We start from the raw sequence: 24,358 nt of genomic DNA, 5'->3' as shown, positions 1-24,358 counted from the left end.
GCTGGAAAAAAACTTCTAAATATAACATTGATATAAAATTTAAACATTACATTTTAGCTGATCCATATACATTTGATAATTTTCTACGCATTTATTGTACCTGGATGTTACTGCAGGCCCCATGCTCATATTACTTATAAAAACTGAACTTTGGACTTGCGCAGCATAAAATATCAGAAATTCAATATATACTGGAGTCTTGGGCCCTCTTCCTGTAAACAGCCCAGGGATCACGCGAATGGGCGAAGTGAGCCCAAACTTTGCTTTGACCAGCTTGACTTCGTCATGTCAGTCACTATAAGGCAAAATCTGTGTCGTCTTTTAAAAATAGTGCCACTTGCATTGTAATGCATATAGTTGGTGAAATTGTTGGCCCAAGACTAGAACAAGTATGACTCAGTGGTTTTCCGTTTAAAAAAAAAGCTATTTACCGTTTCATGTTTTTGTAAATTCCATTTCATTTCCGTTTCAGACTACAATATGTAATTAACAGTTGTGACAAATAAAGGGTCAGAGAATTGACTGGCGTCGACATTTGTCATTAAATCAAAGTAAGCCTACATATTAGTAGCGAAAAATCACATCAGGAGCAAAGGCTACAATTATAATAACTACATAAAGCATGATTGTCCAACAATTAAGTGCACCAAACGTAAACATTTATTTTATCATCTCACTGACAGTCTAACGTCTGCAAATTGAAGTATGCGCATGAAACAGCGGAAATAAAGTAACATTGCAACGTTCAGCCAGCCGTTTTTTGCTAAACGTTTGCAAACATATTTTGACTGTTGGTTCCCGAAATGGTCATTCAGTTTAATGTGTTGCGTAAAAATCTGTCTTCCAAGACAAGCGTTAGCGACAAACCGCTGGCTAAACTTACTCCTGGAAAAATCCTGTCCCATCTGCGCAGGCGCAACAGACTAAGCAATAAACCAGCCCCAAGTTCAGCCAGCAAACGTTTCACTAACGTTCGCGAAGTATTTGACTGGTTCCCAATGTGACCATTTGGTTTACCGTGAAGTGCATAATCCAGTCTAGTGTTTGCCAATAGTACTGCGCACAGGTCAAGCGTCAGTTTTACAGCATGTGGCAATAGTAAAATAGTCACCACACTCTCCCCCGTTTTATAGAAGAGAAGATCACCTACCGAATTTCCAGGGAACATATCCAACACTTCACCTGCCGGTTACTGGCTCGGATTCACCCGGGCCAGGATTCGATGAACATCCATGAATAAACAGGTTCTTTGGAAACATCCAGGGTTTCCTGTTGTTATAGGTTAAGACTACCCTCCAAAAGAAACAGTCATATCATATTTGTAAAAAGATACTGATTTATCTGGCGGTGGCATCCAGAAAAGCCATTAAAGTTATATCCATGAGTATTAATTATTCATTGAGCATAGTTCAAGTCACATCCATGAATATTAAAGTTATGCATTAAGCACAGTTCAAGTCACATCCAGGAATATTATAGTTATGCATTAAGCACAGTTAAAGTCACATCCAGGAATATTATAGTTATGCATTAAGCACAGTTCAAGTCACATCCAGGAATATTATAGTTATGCATTAAGCACAGTTCAAGTCACATCCAGGAATATTATTAATGAAACACCAAGAACTACTCCTTGAATAACACTTAAAGTTGAACACTTAAAGTTGAACATTTAAATTCCAACTCAGCCTTTTGTGCAAATGTCAACCAAGGCAACTATATTACATTATATTACACAAACCTAACAAAAAACTGGTCCATCATATTTTGCCCTACATGATGTTGGCCTCCTAATTAAATCCTTAATAAAAAAGAGTCATAATTCAAATAATTATCCCTCAACTTAGCAATAGTTAATTGAGAATTAACTATTATTCCCCCACAAAATAATTTGGGACCCTCTCCCTAAGGAACACACGATCAGACAGGATTTTTCATGGCCGATACCTTCCCTCCCCCTCAAAAAAGGATGGAAAAGGTCCGCATCATCCAGGAAAAATATAATTTTATGTCCTGTTTTATCTTCTCAGTATCACATACTTACCTGAGAAGAGACCCCTTAAAAATAAGGTCTTTTCCCAGTTACCCAAAATCCAACCCCCCTTCCTGGGACATCTTCTATTACTACTTACCCACAGGTCTCCCATACCCAATTAACTGTTCCCCAAGTGGATGCTGAACACCAACCATTCACCTGAAATATATTTAACTGGATAATATTGTTAGACCTGAAATAAAACATTAAAATTAGACATGTAATACAATTATTTTAGTTTAACCCTAATTCTCTACAAACCATCATTAAAATATACCACCAGTAAAAATCCCCCACCATATTGAAATAATTATGTTCAATATCTTAAATTCAGTACATATCACCTGACTAAGATATGTAGTTATGAATGATATGGAGGGGTGTTCCCAGCTAATGCTGGGTGCCAACCTGTTCCATACAGACTTGACCATGGTAACCTCCTGGTTTAATAATCACACACCCCTTTTTCACCGGTTAACAATGAATGAATGAATGTTTAATGACACTCCAGCACGAAAAATACATCGGCTATTGGGTGTCAAACTATGGTAATGCAAATAAATAAAGTGATGATCAACATCAATATAAAAATTCAAGACTTAAAACAAAAACAGTGTAAAGAACTGTGCAAAAACACAAATATCACAACATTGTACGGATACTGAATTCTACTCAAAACCTCAATTTTGTGCTGTATTGTCCATTCTCAAAGAGAATGTTACACCCCTGCACCACGGTGAGGTTACAGCACACGCAGGGGTACCGGTTAACAAGCCCGTACAACCACCGGGCGTTGGAAACAGTGCTCTGCAGTACTGCCTCCAGGGATGTGTTGCGAACCCTGGCCACCTCAGCTGCCACCTCGCCGAGGTAACTCGGGCCGCTTGGACCTTGGCCCCTCAGTATGAGGTGAGGGGCATTTGTTTCCAGGAGGAGACGATCGACGGGGATAAGCGCCACTGCCTGGCGTTGTTCCCCGTCCATTGCAAACACCTTCCCGGAGACCCCAAAATAGGCCTCCGGGAACAGCCTGTAGGCATCCTTAACCGCCTGGCACCCCCCCCCCCCCCATCAAAGGAGGTTAGGTGTACTTGTTGTGACTGGGGGGGCACTTCTCCTGGAGGAGGAGGAGACCGGCCGCTAGAGGGCCACGACTCCCAACTCTCCCCCCCCCCCCCCCCCCAAAACTCGCCACTACAGGCGTGGACGGCCTGCTGGCCTCCAGGATTGCCTTCATCAACAATTCCTGGGCCCTCCACGTCCCCATGTCAGATGAAAAATCTAAGCCAACGAAGACGGTAGGGGTGCAACAATACGATCAAAACCGTATTGCGATATACTGCGATACGACAAACCGTATTGCAGTATGTATTGCGATATATCGTTGCTTCAGAACCAAAAGGGTTTAAGTTTCGGTAGCACATAAAGAAGAAAAGGGCCAAAAACTGTTTCTCACCTAGACACAAGTTTTATGTGGAATATCGTTTGATTTCAGTGGGTATTAGGGTAAAGGAACACCACCTACACTACTGTATAGCATCATTTAGTCTTAATTACTGTGATATTCAAGGTTTTTCACTTACACCCTTCTGGTTCCAGGCCGGATACATACCCATACAGCATGCATTAAAATGACTTACACCCTTTTGGCTATTCTGTAGATCATTATTATAAAGATAATCATGCAATGGATATTATCTAGTGCACTGTAGTTCTTTCAAGGCTCATAAACATCAGACAATCATGGTTCTTGTGCATGACAACTCATCTTTAATATGCAACAAAACAAATAACAGCAGATCATAAAAGAGGACAATGGCAGACCAGTACCAGTCCTAACAGTCATAACTATTGAAACAACTTAAGTACTGCCACAACCTAACTGACTTTAAAAGAAGATCTGTCAGCCATCTTCGTTGTCAGGTCTAGCTAGGCTTCGCTTTCCTTGCTACGGTCTTCAGGGATGTCCTTGGCAATAACTATTAGATCCTTATGCTTCAAAGCTTCCATGGGCAATGGGGCCTTGTACAAGTTAGGGACTTCTGCTGCTCCTCCTCCCTTGGTCTTTGTTGTCTTTGCCAAAGACAAGGGCACCCTGATGAAGGGATCATCTAAACGCTCTTTGACAAAGATAACTGACATATCTTCCCATGTGTGCCATATCCATTTGAGTTTTGTCCATTTGATCTTCCAGTCATCATCATACATTGTTTTGTTTTTCATCATTTTTGTACTGGCTTCTTTGTGATTTATGAAATCTTTGTATATCATTTCAGTGACATTATATGGCTGGGCCAGCCGGTAGCAGCGTGCAATTGCATACCAATCAAAGGGGGTGTAGACTTTATTGGTCTGACCCTTCCTCTCAATAGTAGAGTGGACAGTCAACCTCAATCTGACTGTGCCCACTCTCCATGAACTTTTGATCAATGATTTTGACGAGGTGAGTGCGTTCCTTTAAGAACAAGAAGGAACATGGCAGAATTTATTGAATTTCTATTCTGTCCGGAGGGTGTGTCTGAGTAAAGGGTCACGTTTTCTGTGCCATGGAGATAACTCTTGAGCCACAATTCCAAGCAAGAGGAAATTTCACAGGATTCTTTGCCCCCCCCCCCCGGCTCTCATACAAAAAAACAAACCAACATTACAGTGACAAATATTCCACATACTAGACGGTCACCTATATCGAGGAGCGGGACGTAGCGTAGTGGTACAGCGTTCGCTTGATGCACGGTCGGTCTAGGATCGATCCCCACCGGTGGACCCACTGGGCTATTTCTCGTTCCAGTCAGTGCACCACGACTGATATATCAAAGGCCGTAGTATGTACTATCCTGTCTGTGGGATGGTGCATATAAAAGATCCCTTGCTGCTAATCGAAAAGAGTAGCCCATGAAGTGGAGACAGCGGGTTTCCTCTCTCAATATATGTGTGGTCCTTAACCATGTCTGACACCATATAACCGTAAATACAATGTATTGAGTGCGTCATTAAATAAAACATGTCCTTCCTTCCTATATCGACTTCGATATGATCTCCCAGGCCTGCTGCCATTTCGTGTCATCGCTAATTTAAAGTCATCGCGTAAACAGACGAGTGGTATGCATGGTTATTTGCACACTTTCTGTTTGTTTGTCAAATAAGATACAAGAAAACAATAACGTGTAATATATCAAAGGCCGTAGTATGTACTATCCTGTCTGTGGGATGGTGCATATAAAAGATCCCTTGCTGCTAATCGAAAAGAGTAGCCCATGAAGTGGAGACAGCGGGTTTCCTCTCTCAATATATGTGTGGTCCTTAACCATGTCTGACGCCATATAACCGTAAATACAATGTATTGAGTGCGTCATTAAATAAAACATGTCCTTCCTTCCTATATCGACTTCGATGCCATCAACAGCCACTTTCTTTCTCTCTAGTCGGAAATTCTTGTGCCTCTGTGTATGATACCATGCCATCAACAGCCACTTTCTTTCTCTGTAGTCGGAAATTCTTGTGCCTCTATGTATGATACCATGCCATCAACAGCCACTTTCTTTCTCTCTAGTCGGAAATTCTTGTTTCTCTATGTGTGATACCATGCCATCAACAGCCACTTTCTTTCTCTGTAGTCGGAAATTCTTGTTTCTCTATGTGTGATACCATGCCATCAACAGCCAATTTCTTTCTCTCTAGTCGGAAATTCTTGTGCCTCTATGTATGATACCATGCCTTCAACAGCCACTTTCTTTCTCTGTAGTCGGAAATTCTTGTGCCTCTATGTGTGATACCATGCCATCAACAGCCAATTTCTTTCTCTGTAGTCGGAAATTCTTGTGCCTCTATGTATGATACCATGCCATCAACAGCCACTTTCTTTCTCTCTAGTCGGAAATTCTTGTGCCTCTATGTGTGATACCATGCCATCAACAGCCAATTTCTTTCTCTGTAGTCGGAAATTCTTGTGCCTCTATGTATGATACCATGCCTTCAACAGCCACTTTCTTTCTCTCTAGTCGGAAATTCTTGTGCCTCTATGTATGATACCATGCCTTCAACAGCCAATTTCTTTCTCTGTAGTCGGAAATTCTTGTGCCTCTATGTGTGATACCATGCCATCAACAGCCACTTTCTTTCTCTCTAGTCGGAAATTCTTGTGCCTCTATGTATGATACCATGCCATCAACAGCCACTTTCTTTCTCTCTAGTCGGAAATTCTTGTGCCTCTATGTATGATACCATGCCTTCAACAGCCACTTTCTTTCTCTCTAGTCGGAAATTCTTGTGCCTCTATGTGTGATACCATGCCATCAACAGCCACTTTCTTTCTCTCTAGTCGGAAATTCTTGTGCCTCTGTGTATGATACCATGCCATCAACAGCCACTTTCTTTCTCTCTAGTCGGAAATTCTTGTGCCTCTATGTATGATACCATGCCATCAACAGCCAATTTCTTTCTCTGTAGTCGGAAATTCTTGTGCCTCTATGTATGATACCATGCCTTCAACAGCCAATTTCTTTCTCTCTAGTCGGAAATTCTTGTGCCTCTATGTATGATACCATGCCTTCAACAGCCAATTTCTTTCTCTGTAGTCGGAAATTCTTGTGCCTCTATGTATGATACCATGCCATCAACAGCCACTTTCTTTCTCTCTAGTCGGAAATTCTTGTGCCTCTATGTGTGATACCATGCCATCAACAGCCACTTTCTTTCTCTGTAGTCGGAAATTCTTGTGCCTCTGTGTGTGATACCATGCCATCAACAGCCACTTTCTTTCTCTGTAGTCGGAAATTCTTGTGCCTCTGTGTGTGATACCATGCCATCAACAGCCACTTTCTTTCTCTGTAGTCGGAAATTTTTGTGCCTCTGTGTGTGATACCATGCCATCAACAGCCACTTTCTTTCTCTGTAGTCGGAAATTCTTGTGCCTGTGTGTGTGATACCATGCCATCAACAGCCACTTTCTTTCTCTGTAGTCGGAAATTCTTGTGCCTGTGTGTGTGATACCATGCCATCAACAGCCACTTTCTTTCTCTCTAGTCGGAAGTTCTTGTTTCTCTATGTGTGATACCATGCCTTCAACAGCCAATTTCTTTCTCTCTAGTCGGAAATTCTTGTGCCTCTATGTGTGATACCATGCCATTAACAGCCACTTTCTTTCTCTCTAGTCGGAAATTCTTGTTTCTCTATGTGTGATACCATGCCTTCAACAGCCAATTTCTTTCTCTCTAGTCGGAAATTCTTGTTTCTCTATGTGTGATACCATGCCTTCAACAGCCAATTTCTTTCTCTCTAGTCGGAAATTCAAATCTCCATACCAGTACACACAGTCAAACTTTGATGTGACATCACCTGTAAATTCACCCAACAAGTAACACTTCAGTTGTATCAGGCTAAACTAAATCAGTTATGCCTGGACTAAAGTCATCACAAGTATTAGCATCTTGGTAACACTACCCTTTCAGGATGTTTATAGTTACATTATCTCACACTACATGGTATTGGCCATCAAAATAGACAAATTGATCAATGTATAATTTTCAGCAAGTTTACAGTAAGCACAGTGTATTATGTTATATACTATGGAGCACAAGCACAGTCCATTATTACCACATTTTCTTGATAATAATTAGTTAATTTTAGTTTCCGTATTTTGTTTTAGTATGTACTTCAAAGTTCAATCCCATCTTCCAAGGTCAACCAATAACAAAAAATAATATTGAATTAAAACAAAAATCCAATCACATCACAAAAACACTGTGAATGCACCCCCACCCCCACCCCCCAATAAACGATGCTACAAGTTAAGTAAGATATATTTTGAATAAGAATTTATATACAACAAAAGGTGAACGTAACACGTAACACTCACTGTGACTAGTTCCTGGGGAAGATCCTGAAGCCTTAATTAGGGAGTTTAATTCCATCAATAACTTTATTGTAGTCATTCAAACGTTCCTTCTTGTGGTTAATGTCAGCTGAAAATAATAGTAACATCTGCTGGAAAAAAACTTCTAATTGATATAAAATTTAAACATTACATTTTAGCTGATCCATATACATTTGATAATTTTCTATGCATTTATTGTACCTGGATGTTACTGCAGGCCCCATGCTCATATTACTTATAAAAACTGAACTTTGGACTTACGCAGCATAAAATATCAGAAATTCAATATATACTGGAGTCTTGGGCCCTCTTCCTGTAAACAGCCCAGGGATCACGCGAATGGGCGAAGTGAGCCCAAACTTTGCTTTGACCAGCCTGACTTCGTCATGTCAGTCACTATAAGGCGAAATCTGTGTCGTCTTTTAAAAATAGTGCCACTTGCATTGTAATGCATATAGTTGGTGAAATTGTTGGCCCAAGACTAGAACAAGTATGATTCAGTGGTTTTCCGTTTTAAAAAAAAGCTATTTACCGTTTCATGTTTTTGTAAATTCCATTTCATTTCCGTTTCAGACTACAATATGTAATTAACAGTTGTGACAAATAAAGGGTCAGAGAATTGACTGGCATCGACATTTGTCATTAAATCAAAGTAAGCCTACATATTAGTAGCGAAAAATCACATCAGGAGCAAAGGCTACAATTATAATAACTACATAAAGCATGATTGTCCAACAATTAAGTGCACCAAACGTAAACATTTATTTTATCATCTCACTGACAGTCTAACGTCTGCAAATTGAAGTATGCGCATGAAACAGCGGAAATAAAGTAACATTGCAACGTTCAGCCAGCCGTTTTTTGCTAAACGTTTGCAAACATATTTTGACTGGTGGTTCCCGAAATGGTCATTCAGTTTAATGTGTTGCGTAAAAATCTGTCTTCCAAGACAAGCGTTAGCGACAAACCGCTGGCTAAACTTACTCCTGGAAAAATCCTGTCCCATCTGCGCAGGCGCAACAGACTAAGCAATAAACCAGCCCCAAGTTCAGCCAGCAAACGTTTCACTAACGTTCGCGAAGTATTTGAAACGTTCCCACTGTAACCATTTTGTTTACCGTGAAGTGCATAATCCAGTCTAGCGTTTGCCAATAGTACTGCGCACAGGTCAAGCGTCAGTTTTACAGCATGTGGCAATAGTAAAATAGTCACCACACTCTCCCCCGTTTTATAGAAGAGAAGATCACCTACCGAATTTCCAGGGAACATATCCAACACTTCACCTGCCGGTTACTGGCTCGGATTCACCCGGGCCAGGATTCGATGAACATCCATGAATAAACAGGTTCTTTGGAAACATCCAGGGTTTCCTGTTGTTATAGGTTAAGACTACCCTCCAAAAGAAACAGTCATATCATATTTGTAAAAAGATACTGACTTATCTGGCGGTGGCATCCAGAAAAGCCATTAAAGTTATATCCATGAGTATTAATTATTCATTAAGCACAGTTCAAGTCACATCCAGGAATATTATAGTTATGCATTAAGCACAGTTCAAGTCACATCCAGGAATATTATAGTTATGCATTAAGCACAGTTCAAGTCACATCCAGGAATATTATAGTTATGCATTAAGCACAGTTCAAGTCACATCCAGGAATATTATAGTTATGCATTAAGCACAGTTCAAGTCACATCCAGGAATATTATAGTTATGCATTAAGCACAGTTCAAGTCACATCCAGGAATATTATTAATGAAACACCAAGAACTACTCCTTGGATAGCACTTAAAGTTGAACACTTAAAAGTTGAACACTTAAAAGTTGAACATTTAAATTCCAACTCAGCCTTTTGTGCAAATGTCAACCAAGGCAACTATATTACATTATATTACACAAACCTAACAAAAAACTGGTCCATCATATTTTGCCCTACATGATGTTGGCCTCCTAATTAAATCCTTAATAAAAAAGAGTCATAATTCAAATAATTATCCCTCAACTTAGCAATAGTTAATTGAGAATTAACTATTATTCCCCCACAAAATAATTTGGGACACTCTCCCTAAGGAACACACGATCAGACAGGATTTTTCATGGCCGATACCTTCCCTCCCCCTCACAAAAGGATGGAAAAGGTCCGCATCAGCCAGGAAAAATATAATTTTATGTCCTGTTTTATCTTCTCAGTATCACATACTTACCTGAGAAGAGACCCCTTAAAAATAAGGTCTTTTCCCAGTTACCCAAAATCCAACTCCCCTTCCTGGGACATCTTCTATTACTACTTACCCACAGGTCTCCCATACCCAATTAACTGTTCCCCAAGTGGATGCTGAACACCAACCATTCACCTGAAATATATTTAACTGGATAATATTGTTAGACCTGAAATAAAACATTAAAATTAGACATGTAATACAATTATTTTAGTTTAACCCTAATTCTCTTGTCTACAAACCATCATTAAAATATACCACCAGTAAAAATCCCCCACCATATTGAAATAATTATGTTCAATATCTTAAATTCAGTACATATCACCTGACTAAGATATGTAGTTATGAATGATATGGAGGGGTGTTCCCAGCTAATGCTGGGTGCCAACCTGTTCCATACAGACTTGACCATGGTAACCTCCTGGTTTAATAATCACACACCCCTTTTTCACCGGTTAACAATGAATGAATGAATGTTTAACGACACCCCAGCACGAAAAATACATCGGCTATTGGGTGTCAAACTATGGTAATGCAAATAAATAAAGTGATGATCAACATCAATATAAAAATTCAAGACTTAAAACAAAAACAGTGTAAAGAACTGTGCAAAAACACAAATATCACAACATTTTACGGATACTGAATTCTAAATTCTAAATTGTGATTTATGAAATCTTTGTATATCATTTCAGTGACATTATATGGCTGGGCCAGCCGGTAGCAGCGTGCAATTGCATACCAATCAAAGGGGGTGTAGACTTTATTGGTCTGACCCTTCCTCTCAATAGTAGAGTGGACAGTCAACCTCAATCTGACTGTGCCCACTCTCCATGAACTTTTGATCAATGATTTTGACGAGGTGAGTGCGTTCCTTTAAGAACAAGAAGGAACATGGCAGAATTTATTGAATTTCTATTCTGTCCGGAGGGTGTGTCTGAGTAAAGGGTCACGTTTTCTGTGCCATGGAGATAACTCTTGAGCCACAATTCCAAGCAAGAGGAAATTTCACAGGATTCTTTGCCCCCCCCGGCTCTCATACAAAAAAACAAACCAACATTACAGTGACAAATATTCCACATACTAGACGGTCACCTATATCGAGGGGCGGGACGTAGCGTAGTGGTACAGCGTTCGCTTGATGCGCGGTCGGTCTAGGATCGATCCCCACCGGTGGACCCACTGGGCTATTTCTCGTTCCAGTCAGTGCACCACGACTGATATATCAAAGGCCGTAGTATGTACTATCCTGTCTGTGGGATGGTGCATATAAAAGATCCCTTGCTGCTAATCGAAAAGAGTAGCCCATGAAGTGGAGACAGCGGGTTTCCTCTCTCAATATATGTGTGGTCCTTAACCATGTCTGACACCATATAACCGTAAATACAATGTATTGAGTGCGTTATTAAATAAAACATGTCCTTCCTTCCTATATCGACTTCGATATGATCTCCCAGGCCTGCTGCCATTTCGTGTCATCGCTAATTTAAAGTCATCGCGTAAACAGACGAGTGGTATGCATGGTTATTTGCACACTTTCTGTTTGTTTGTCAAATAAGATACAAGAAAACAATAACGTGTAATATATCAAAGGCCGTAGTATGTACTATCCTGTCTGTGGGATGGTGCATATAAAAGATCCCTTGCTGCTAATCGAAAAGAGTAGCCCATGAAGTGGAGACAGCGGGTTTCCTCTCTCAATATATGTGTGGTCCTTAACCATGTCTGACGCCATATAACCGTAAATACAATGTATTGAGTGCGTCATTAAATAAAACAAGTCCTTCCTTCCTATATCGACTTCGATATGATCTCCCAGGCCTGCTGCCATTTCGTGTCATCGCTAATTTAAAGTCATCGCGTAAACAGACGAGTGGTATGCATGGTTATTTGCACACTTTCTGTTTGTTTGTCAAATAAGATACAAGAAAACAATAACGTGTAATATATCAAAGGCCGTAGTATGTACTATCCTGTCTGTTGGATGGTGCATATAAAAGATCCCTTGCTGCTAATCGAAAAGAGTAGCCCATGAAGTGGAGACAGCGGGTTTCCTCTCTCAATATATGTGTGGTCCTTAACCATGTCTGACGCCATATAACCGTAAATACAATGTATTGAGTGCGTCATTAAATAAAACATGTCCTTCCTTCCTATATCGACTTCGATATGATCTCCCAGGCCTGATGCCATTTCGTGTCATCGCTAATTTAAAGTCATCGCGTAAACAGACGAGTGGTATGCATGGTTATTTGCACACTTTCTGTTTGTTTGTCAAATAAGATACAAGAAAACAATAACGTGTAAAAATCGCGATACACAAAACTGTACCGCGGTTCGTATCGAGCTGATGAAACATCGCGATATACCGGTATACCGGTTTATCGTTGCAGCACTAAAAGGAATATGCAAGTCGGTGCACCTGTTGATAGACTATGTACAGATTTTCTTGGACCCCTTCCTAAAACACCTAGAGGGAACAGATACATTCTGGTTGTTACCGATAGCTTCACCAAATGGGTAGAAATGTTTGCTGTACCAGATCAAACTGCAGAAACAACAGCAAGGGTGATCCTGAATGAAGTAATAGCTAGATATGGGTGCCCATTAGATATACATAGTGACCAAGGGAGGAATTATGAAAGTACAATATTTCTAGAACTTTGTAAAATGTTAGAAATTAGAAAAACAAGAACCTCCCCAAGAAACCCACAATGTAATGGCCAGGTTGAAAATTTCAATAAAACATTAATAAAAATGATTAGGTCATACATAAGAGGAAGTCAGATAGACTGGGATTTGAACCTTGGATGCCTTGCTGCTGCATATCGACCTACACCACAGGAAAGCATTCGTATGACTCCATACTTGCTCATGCTCGGAAGAGAAATCCGATTTCCTACTGAACTCGTGTTTGGAAGCAAAACAACTATCTTCATATGGTCAATACGTAGATCACCTTAAATTAAAAATGCAATTGGCACATGATTTGGCAAGACAACATTTAAAATCAGCGGCTAGAAAACAAAAAGAATGTTATGATGTTAAACAATCACTGAACACATATAAGGCAGGCGACCTTGTGTGGTACTATCATCAAAGAAAGAAAGAACCAATATGTCCTAAACTACAAATGCCATATGATGGGCCAAAAGTTGTTATGAAGAAAATTAATGTCCTTGATTATTTGATTCAACTAGATGACAGGGGGAAACAAAAGATAGTACATCATAATAAACTCAAACCATACTGTAGTTTATATAAACCGAAATGGATTAGCAAGTTACTCACAAAAATGAAATACTGAGAAGACAGAAAAACAAGTTAAAAAGCCTAAATGAATTATCAAGTCCTAAAGTAAAGAAATAATAGTTATAATAAAATAGTTAAGAAGTAGTGAAGTAAGAAGAGGAAGGTTTAAACAGATTTATGAGTAAGAAAATAAGCAAAATATAAAACCAGGCATAATGAGAAGAGAATCGTACATGTATTTAAGTTATCAATTTTAAATTTTCAGTTTCATCTCGCCAGTTTCATCCGTTTTATCTGATCTGTTTCATCCGTCTTATCTACTTCAACCATGTCATCTATTCCAACCTCAACATGCAAGCTAAAGTGAACCTGGCAGCTGTCCGAGGATATGCATACCATTGTGGGAAATGTCCTACCTACGTTGGAGAAAAAAGGAGGGTTGTGGCCCATTTTTTTAAAAATCACGTGCCACTTGACCAGGCTATGTTTTACTGCACACTATGCAATTTTAGATGCGCAACAAAATCGGAACTGGAGACACACGCATGGGTCTATGCTGACCACCTGGACAGAGTTAGACGCATGGAGGAGACGGGGGAAGAGGTTGATGTCACAACCTACTTGAAGGAATCCTTATCACCATATGCAGTTCGGGCAGTTGATGTAGAGAAATTAACTGCAGAAGAAAGCAACCAGGTCTGGACGAAAAGGATGAAGATAACGGACAAAGCAAGAACAACACCACAGACATATATACCAACATCAACACCAATGATGACACAGACACAACCAGCAGTGACACAACCAACATTTACAGACTTTGATTTTCTGGACATCAGCGACCTGATGACAACGACGCCAACGCCAACGCCAACACCTACAGTAACACAACAGGCACCCCAGCAACCAGCACCAGACAACCAACCGCAGATAGACACAACACCGGATCATCCAGCAACGACGACAGACAACATGAGCCACCAACAGATGTACAAGCACTGCAATCACCAACCCCATCTACAACATCATCTACATCATCATCATCGGGGGGAAGTAAATATATTTCTCAAGAGGCACTGACGAGACTGGACAGGACAATCAACAGACTAGTGGACGGGATAGAGAAGGTGACAGAGGTGATGACAAGAATGACGGAAGCGATGGAGAAGTGTGAGGCAAGAAAAAGACGAATGGACGATGACGATGACCACCAGACGACAAAATGACAAAAGACAGACGACAGAGAGAAGACCGACAGGAAAATACATAAACAAAGACCAGAGACAATGCACTATGAGACAAGAGACTGGAAAAACGAGTGACAGCCTTACAACAAATGATGGAACCATTCAAGATAAACATTAACAATTTGTAGACTTACCAATAAATTTCGTTTGTGTTCAATATTTAGGGAAAAATTAACAAATGACTTATTTAAAAAAAAAATATTGATAGGGTCTAATAACTTGTTTGCAATCTTGATTAATTCTTCAGAATTGCACTTCTCTCTTCCAAAAGTAACAAACTGATCCAAAAGGTTTCAAATAATCACAATGTTCAGGTTTGATTTAACAGTAATGTTGATGAATAATTCTGAAAAATATTAGTCTGTTAGTTGCAAAGAATAACAATGAGTACAATTATAGTGATATGTATACAGTAGGATATTTATTAGTAACATTCCAAATATGATGTGACATTTCCATTTTCTAACCTTGACAGGAATCTCATGTAATTTTTATGTTTTCTTTCTATAGTGATATGTATTTTTTAACCTTATGCAAAAGATAGCATACAACAAGCATTTTTTTTAACATACTTTTTTATGACTTTTATAATGTAAACTATAAGCAAATGGACCTAATTAGAAGAAAAACACACAAAATGTAACAATATTTCATCATAAATCTTGTTCAGCGTACATGTAAACATGGCACGTCAATGGATATTCCAGAGGCCAATTTCGCAAATTTGCTAAAAAGCGTCCCCTCCTCACCAAAGCAAGATATAATACTTTAACAAAAAACTAAAATTAGCACACTTTTCTGTGTTATCTTAGCTAGTTATCCTCCAAGTTTTAATGTGTTTGGTTAAACTGTGTATTTTTAATTATTAAGCAAATTGTTGCTATTCTGCCAAAACTGTCCACAGCCGGGCACAGAAACACAGAAATGTTGGAAAATATTATAATGTTGTCACATACTGACAATCACTTTACACCTGATATGTCCTATAGACAATATCATTGTGTAGTCTTTGCATTTATTAATATAAAATACATCAGGCCCGTAGGAACTGGGATGGGATGGGGTGGGGTGGGGTAGGGTGGGGTGGGGTGGGTATGTGAGGGGCAGGCCTAGGGGCTTGTTCTCCATCCCACACTTGAGGGACAAAAATGTATGTTTTAAATTTTCACTACTCCACATAAATAAAGATGATATAAAGATGAAAATCTAGTTTGTATCCCCACACACACACACACTTCAAATATCGTTCCTAGAGGCCTGTACAAATGTGGACAATATGTAGAGGCTGACGTTAGGAGCCAGTTCCTTTTATCTTTAGGATTTTGTAATCATGATTTCAAACCAACTGTATCAGCTAGTTTGCTCCACATACTGAATTAAAACACATTTGTTATTATATATTGGAATAAAACAAAAATAATTACAATATATCCAGTATTGTTTTCTTTAATCATTCATGAAGGAAGAAGGAAGTCCTGGTGAAAATATATTACAGGTAAAACAAAACAAAATAATATATGATGCTGATTGCAAGTGCTAACTATTGTACATTTTGCTTTAAATTGCTAGATGCCAAAAGTGATTAAGTATATTATTTTATGGTAACAGTCAAAAATCAGACGACCAATTGTTTCAACCTCTGTCAAAGGTAGCAGGCTTTCTGCCAGAACATAATTCGAGGGTACGTAATACCAACTAAATATATTCAAAGGCATATATTGGGTAGTTATGGGTTTGAAAAGTTGTTTTATTGGACATTTTATTTAATGCACTTTTACAAATTTTAAACGGCAATTATCTTACTATAATCTATCTAAAAATTAAAACAAAACATATCCATTAATTTTCGAGTACATGCATGTAATTTTACCTGCGTTCCCTCTAGCAGAAACCCAGGGTAGGGAACCAGTTATTTGGTGTAGAGTATTTTTAATATCACATAAAGAAAGCATTGAAAAGTGCAATTTTATTATGCTTTATTAGTGGACATTAGCTTTAAAACTGGCCAAAGTAGGCCTACATATGTTGCTCCTGCCAAAGTGTTAGCATTTTAATTTTAATGACAATATACTGAACTGACGATAAACATTGTTAGCTAAACGTTAAACGCAATCTGACTGGAAAGTAAAGATCCAAATAGAGCTGATTTTAATCAGATTGCGTTAAGACGTTAGTATGGAGTCGTTATGGGCTGTCGGTGAAAATTAATTTACAGGTAAATAAATGTGAACTATAAATATTCATATGTGAACAAATTGCAATACCTTTATTTAATGTATATCTTAAGTACATACTTGTCTTTCATTTTCACATTGTAAATATACCAAATTGTCATGTTTATGTATTACATTTATACTTTTGGTTTACCATTGTCACACTGAAAACATTTGGCCCATAACTGTATTTAGTCAAATATTAGGCAAAATCTAGACTGGAAATGATTTATGCTTATTAAATCTTTTTTACAATTTATTTATTTTATTTTTGGCATCAATCAGTCTTGTTTATAATAGAAATATGTATGCAAGTTTGAGATTCTGTGTGCGCTATGAAAGAAACAATCTTAAAATTAGTGGCGAGAATTTCAAGTTATGTCCCTTGGTATAAAAATCCCGGTCAATCATAATTACTTTAATAAATCAATTCTTTTACTTACGGTGGTTTAAATTTATGTTAGCGACATAAATCGGTTCTTTAAAATACTGCAGATAATAACATATACATATAAATGGTGTTTATGGCTGATAAAGGGTTATAAATTGATAACCTATATTTGGAAAAATAATTTTACCACTTTTAATTTGCAACTAAGGTGCTAGACTCACGTAAACAAATTTATTCATCATTCTAGTTTACGAACACTACCGATGTTTAACGATTAAGTCGGCCGTTAATGACTGTAAAGCCGTAATCAACATGTAGGTATTCGGGGTTGCGTTTTTGGCAAAATAATAAAATGCGTTTAGAGTTGCGGCCCTTTGCTTGGTGGTTGCTACAAAAGGTTTAAGTTTTGGATATCACTCAGTTTGTTGTTTTTTTAACCAGTTATTTGTTCAACCAATTCTTGTTTTTTTTTATTGGTTGACAGTATTATATTTAAACATTGTATGGTGCTAGTCAACTATTTGGATATTTGATATCTAATGTGCCAAAGTGTTCACATGTATTTTAATTATTAATTATTGATAATGCTCAGTATGTGTTTTCTATGTTATTTGCGAGGACGCAAATGTATCTAAGCAGTGGGTAATGTGAGAACCCAGTATATTTATAAGTAATACTGTTGTGAGTTACGTTGTTTTTATAATTGTAAACTGGCGCTCACACAACTCCGATATGAGACCATTACCAACCGCCAACTTACGAAGTCTTTTATGTCCAGTTTATTACGTTTGGGCGAATGTCGATCCTTTTAAATGATGTAATTATTACTTGTGTACATTCCAAATTCATATTCCAATGATGTCATGTCGTGGCACGAAGTTTCTTGTCACTTCTGAGTGTTTAATAAATCATGTTTATATGTTCACACATTTGCAAATGGCGGTAATGGCCGAGTTGACAGTGACCTTCAAAAATTGTATTTATTGTACATCCGGGTCACAGCTGTCACACATTTTAGCGGTAAATATAACTAAACTTTGGAACACCAAAGTTTAAATTATTATTTTTGTAGGAACATGAATGAGATTAGAATTTACTGTATATGTTTATTGAGGTATTAGTTTACACCAGTAATAGGGTAGTCGGGTGTACTTTTAGCGTAACTAGCCTTACCCAGCCAAACAGGGGGCGGGTCTTAGTTCGCTGATTCAGCACGCTGAATTCAGCCGGCTGAGTTTGGTTGTTTTAGACGTGAATACCCCCCAATGCGCTGATTCGGCAAGCTGATTTTACCAGCACGCTGAATTTTTCGCTGATTATCAAAAGTTATAAAAAGGCAGCGTTTAACGCTGGCCGTCAGTCTGGCTTTACCCTTACATTAGGTGGGTTGGGACCCATTTTGTTTATTTTCTAAAATTGTGGGTTTTTAAATAAAGAGTTGGGATTAGACAGCCATTCTCACTAATAAGTAGTATTAATAAACATGATAATTATATTTGGCAATAATAATTAATTAGAAATTTATTATTTAGATATAGGTTGATAGCCTTCAATCATAAACTGAGAGCCCAGAAGTGCTATGGTATTTACTGTGAAAAGTTAACATTGAGATAAAGTGTCTTGGACATAGTGGTATTATTCTGAGATGGGAATATGTAGTCTATTGAGTTAGAAGTACTGAAATAGAAGTTCAAGTGTAGCTTAATATTGCTGAAGTAGTGAAAAATGAGACAGTTCACTAGCTGTATATGAGAAGATAGAATAGAAGTAGTGAAGAGTGAGAAGTATTGAAATAGAAGTTTAAGTGTAGTTTAATATTTTGCTAAAGTAATGAAAAGTGAGATAGTTCACTCGGTGTATATGAGAAGATAGAATAGAAGTAGTGAAGAGTGAGAAGTATTGAAATAGAAGTTTAAGTGTAGTTTAATATTTTGCTGAAGTAGTGAAAAGTGAGATAGTTCACTCGGTGTATATGAGAAGATAGAATAGAAGTAGTGAAGAGTGAGAAGTATTGAAACAGAAGTTAAAGTGTAGTTTAATATATTGCTGAAGTAGTGAAAAGTGAGATTGTTCACACTGTGTATGTATAGAGAAGATAGTATAGAAGTAGTGAAATATAGTTGAAGTAGTTGTGGGTGATGTAGTGCCACCCTACTGAGTTTATAGTGTTCAAGTAGTAGTTGAGGGTGATGTAGTGCCACCCTGTGTAGTTTATAGTGTTTAAGTTGTAGTTGAGGGTGATGTAGTGCCACCCTGTGTCGTTATTATAGTGTCGAAGTGACAGAGTGATGTAGTGCCACTCTGAGTAGAGAAATATAGTACTGAAGTAGTAGGAAGTAGTGAGAGAGAGTATTAGAGATAGTGTAGTGAACTGTAGTATTAAAGATAAAGCAATATATTAAACTAGCACATCTGAAGTTAGAGTATAAGTAAATAGAAATGTAGTTATAATGGAAATAGTTGTGTAGTTGCATAATGTAGTTTAATGATAAAATAGGTAACCTGAATACTACTTACCTTAATGAATACATATAGCTGAGACAATGTTAGTTTTTAGCAACATTTAATGATATTGGTCAATGTGTATGACTTGAAAGTGCTTGTTGATAGCAAATATACAAATAATATAGTGAAGTGCAAGAAGCATTTTATTGAGACTGTTGGAAAACTATTTACCCTTGTTGTTACATAATAAATTATTGAACTTTACAAATTTGTTGTGTCATCTTTGCCGTCTATAGTTATTTGGACGTTTATTACCAGCCATTCGCAAAACATTCAGACGCTCGGTCGTCACAATATATAGGGAATAACTTCGCAGGATAAAGCCGATATCTTAAGACAGTAACCAGTTATTTCTTTTATCCTGCAATCTTACAGGAATATTCGGAAAATCATTATTTATTTTAGTTTTGTGTACGCAAATCGAGTATTGTCAAATTAGCAAGGCTTTTGCCGCATGACTTCATACAAGATACATGACGTCATTATTTGTAAGACGCTAGCTACATTCTGTCACATTAAAACAGCGTTTCTAAACTAATTCATAAATAAATATACAAGTTTTGTATTGCTATTGCAAAACTAAAGTTAGTTGTATTTACTGTACTTCAACAAATGATTTAAAGAGTATCTTTACTGACAACTACTCTGAAATGAGCCGATTCGGGGCATGTCACGTGATCTATATTTTTGGTCAGCGACCGAAAATATACTAATATAGATTTACCTAGGCATCATATCTTTCCAATGTAGACCTATACAGTGATTGCTGGATAAAACTAAATATTACAACAGTAACTGTATCGTTGTTACCAAGTATGTGAATCTCAGTGTCACCGGGCATGATCGAAAATCCACGTAAATTACCAATCCAAACTTCAGCCAACAAACGTTTCGCTAACGTTCGCAAACTATTTCATTGGTTCCCGACATGGCCATTTGGTTTACTGTTAAGCGCTTAAACTAGTCTAATGGACATTTTTCTGCTCGGTCTGACTGAACTCGATCCAGCATTATATTAAGCGAGTTCCAACTAGGTCTCTGCTGACTGTTCATAGCACATCCATTGCAGGGGTCACTGGCTTGAGTTGGGGGGAGGGGTGACAGATTATACATTGTTGAACCGTGTGGCTATGGTGCATTACGGGCGTTTTATTTTCAGTAAAATGTTCAACATACACTGCTACATTATGCCTGATGACACACACACACACACACACACACACACACACACACACACACACACACAGAGAGAGAGAGAGAGAGAGAGAGAGAGAGAGAGAGAGAGAGAGAGAGAGAGAGATCGTTTAATCAAAATTTCTCCGTGATTTATCTTGACAAAATATAATATCGGACACATTAAAATAAAAACTGCAGGGGTAGAAATAAAGAAGTAGTTTCGCTGACCCGGGGGACTAGTAGCCTAGAAAGGTTACTAGTCCCCAGGATAATGCATTGGTCCCACCTCTCTCTCCTCTCATTAAGTTGTTCAAGGAATGAACATTACCAATGCTATACATGTATCTTTGAGTGCATATAATGTACAGTACATATATATATATATATATATATATATATATATATATATATATATATATATATAAATAATGCAAGTGAAATAATGTTGTTTTTAAAGTTTATAAAGTTTTGCATTTCTTTAACGGACATTCCAAACTTTGCAGCCTATGTCACATGTTTGTCTAACGAAGATTTTTAAAATATCAAAATTACATATTATAAACAATGGATATACATTATTATTTCTAAACAAAGAAATGTAATATTAAAATTAAAATATTGTATAACTGTATTCATTAAATTGGATCCAATAGTTGAAACCATGTTACAGTGGCACTGACAGCAGAAGTACACAATACACAAGTTTTTAAAGCTGCTATTTCTCCTCACCAACACATATACCGTACCAATGTTAGCCCCCACCCACCTGTACACCAACCTGTACATAACGACGTCATTATTATTCCAGGGATATAAAGTGACGTCATTCAGAAATGTTTGTTTGTTTAACAAATGCACCGACAGTATATCGTCATTATTATGAAGATGAACATCTGCACCATTCGTGAAATATTACATAAAAAATATGCAGTAATAGACGTTTTAACATAATGTAGTAGCATCATATATTTACCAATATTGTGGTCGGGTATGTTCGGAAATTAAAAACCACGTGATAATGAGGTTGTTGGACCGTCGTCTGTTGCTATGAGATATCATTGTTATTTCGTTCATTGTATTTGAGCAAACTTGTAGTCGATGATAATAAAACCCTAAAATACCGGAAGATTCCTTTTAGAAAAAGAAGAGAAAATATTAAGAAAAAACCCAGCAGGTAACAGTGAAACCATTTATACAAACGGACTGACACAAATCTTTCCAAACACAAACATAACTGCGAACTGAGAAACCACAGGGAAAGCAGATATGGTTTTACTCCGAATCACAGCAATCTTACGTAGCAAATATGTGGGTTTTCCCCGAGTATCAATCATATCGCTAGGGACCGTGGATACTGTCTTTTTAAATAATATGACAATAATGATAGCGATTATTTTATTATCATTATTAATTAATTTTTGTTGGTGTACTGATGGAATACATTTAAAAGAACTATTAAAAAAACACACACAAAAAACCAAACAACCGAAAACAATTCTATTCTGGGGAAATAACTGTTTAGCAAAAAATTGGCAGTGAAAATTTGGGTTAAAGGCATACTGTCACGGATTTAAGAACCTTATTTCTCTAAAATTGGATAATAAATAAAAATTACATTAATTGTTGGAAACCAAATCTAGCTATTGTATCATCTTAACTGAACCATGATGGAGTGAAATCCATGTGAACCCACTCGGTAATTTTAGTTTTTGAATTATGGACCATTGCCATAATTCAATTATTTTCACAAAATATCATTAATAAATGGAGTATTGTGATTATAAAGATGGTTTAATAAAGTTTATTTAGGAACAAATCAAATTATGTTTGTTTAGGTAATACTTTGTTAGACCATTAAATAGGTCAGTGGTCTGTGACAATATGCCTTTAAAATACTTTCATTAGCATTAACATACAGAGCCGGTTTAAAGATCTGCGGGGACTGTAGCACAAATAACAGTGGGTCCCTCTTCCCAGGTTATATTTTGCAACACCCTTCAGGAGAGGGGAAAAATTACCTGGGTTAAATAAATGTACACATAACTGCAGGGCCCTTAGCACGTGCTACATGTGCTACTAGGATAAACCGGCTCTGTGTACTTATTTCCAATAAATTGTCAATATAACCCCGATTATTTTTTTTCAAGTGGAGGACAAAGATACTTTCACGATTTTAAGATTGTTTTAAATGTAGTGCAGAGGTGGATCTGGGGTGGGGGGGGGGGTGGGGGACGGCCCTAAATATTGCGATAGTTATAATTTTATTATATATTAATTTTCATTTTTTTACGATCCCCCTCCAAACGTCCCCCAAACTTCCCTTGGCATTCTACCTCATATCACTGCCCCCCCCCCCCCCCCCCCCCCCCAATGGATTTTCTGGATCCGTCACTAGTGATGGAACTAACCTTTTAAATGATGACATTTTTTTTTAAAGAAACATTATCTTGCTCCAAATCCCCCCAAATAGATTTTTTTTTTAATCAAGGGACATAACTCCGTTTGGTAAAAAAAATGACACTGGCACTAAAAAGAATGGCGTGGTACAAATTATTTATCTTAGCATTATATTTTGGGATAAACTACATTAATCACCATCAATGTTTGTTCTAACTATGCAACAGAATACCAAACATTAAAGTAAATTCAGCAAAAAACATTGTTAAATGAGGTATTGGGCATATATTGCATTACCCCCATAAAAGAGGTGTAATTGGATAATAGAGAATATTTTATACAGGTACATGATGCTGATTTCAGTCCACGAGTGACATGTTTTTGAGTATTTTAATGAAATGCAAGGTGTAAATCTTCATTCAGGCCTTGAATGTGCCCAGTGATTGGGGGGGCAGCACAGGCACAATGCCCCGAAGATAAAACACAATTACATTCACAGAGACCCCCAACCCCCACTAGGGTCTCCACGAGCAAGACTCGTGTCCATTCATAGGACTCCAGTACCCATGCAAGGATGAATGCTCTCATTTAATTACATTTTTTAATGTAATTTTGCCATATGGTTGCCGCGGGTTACATTAAGGAGCTATGAGACATGACGTCAAAACAAAAGTCTAATGTGTGGGATGCATTACAATGGAATGATTTGGCATCCATGTTCAGCGCTGGAATTAAGATGAATAATGCTATTTTACTTTATTCCTCAGTCTCATTATCATCTAATGTAAGTGTTGGGTACCTGGGTCTGGGTCGACTTTGATCCTCGAGTACTTGAGTCAAATATTTTGCACTCGTGGAGGCCTTGCCCTCAGCAACACAAAACACACACAATGTAATACATTCAATGCGCCAAATAATCCAAGATTGGACATTGCTAGATGTACATGTTTGCATTGCCATAGTTTGACACCCTAATGGCCGATGTATGGCAGTGCTGGGGGTGGCTGTTAAATTATAATTCATTCCATTCATTTGTTTGCATTGCCATAT

General features: G+C 37.8%; 1 protein-coding gene and 1 long non-coding RNA gene across 2 annotated transcripts in view; both read right to left on the bottom strand.

Annotated features, from left to right (window-relative positions):
- The window catches only part of LOC121385934, a 104,110-nt gene that overhangs the window by 18,926 nt on the left and 60,826 nt on the right, over nt 1-24,358 (bottom strand). The window lies entirely within an intron of this gene.
- LOC121386381 lies at nt 5,859-7,961 on the bottom strand. The gene is made up of 2 exons (XR_005959643.1): nt 7,890-7,961; nt 5,859-7,369 (listed from the first exon to the last, which is right to left on the bottom strand). It is a non-coding gene; the product is annotated as an uncharacterized LOC121386381 (long non-coding RNA).

Source organism: Gigantopelta aegis, chromosome 12 (genome assembly GCF_016097555.1).
Source record: "Gigantopelta aegis isolate Gae_Host chromosome 12, Gae_host_genome, whole genome shotgun sequence".
NCBI lineage: Eukaryota > Metazoa > Mollusca > Gastropoda > Neomphalida > Peltospiridae > Gigantopelta > Gigantopelta aegis.
This window is presented reverse-complemented; position numbering and strand designations above follow the sequence as displayed.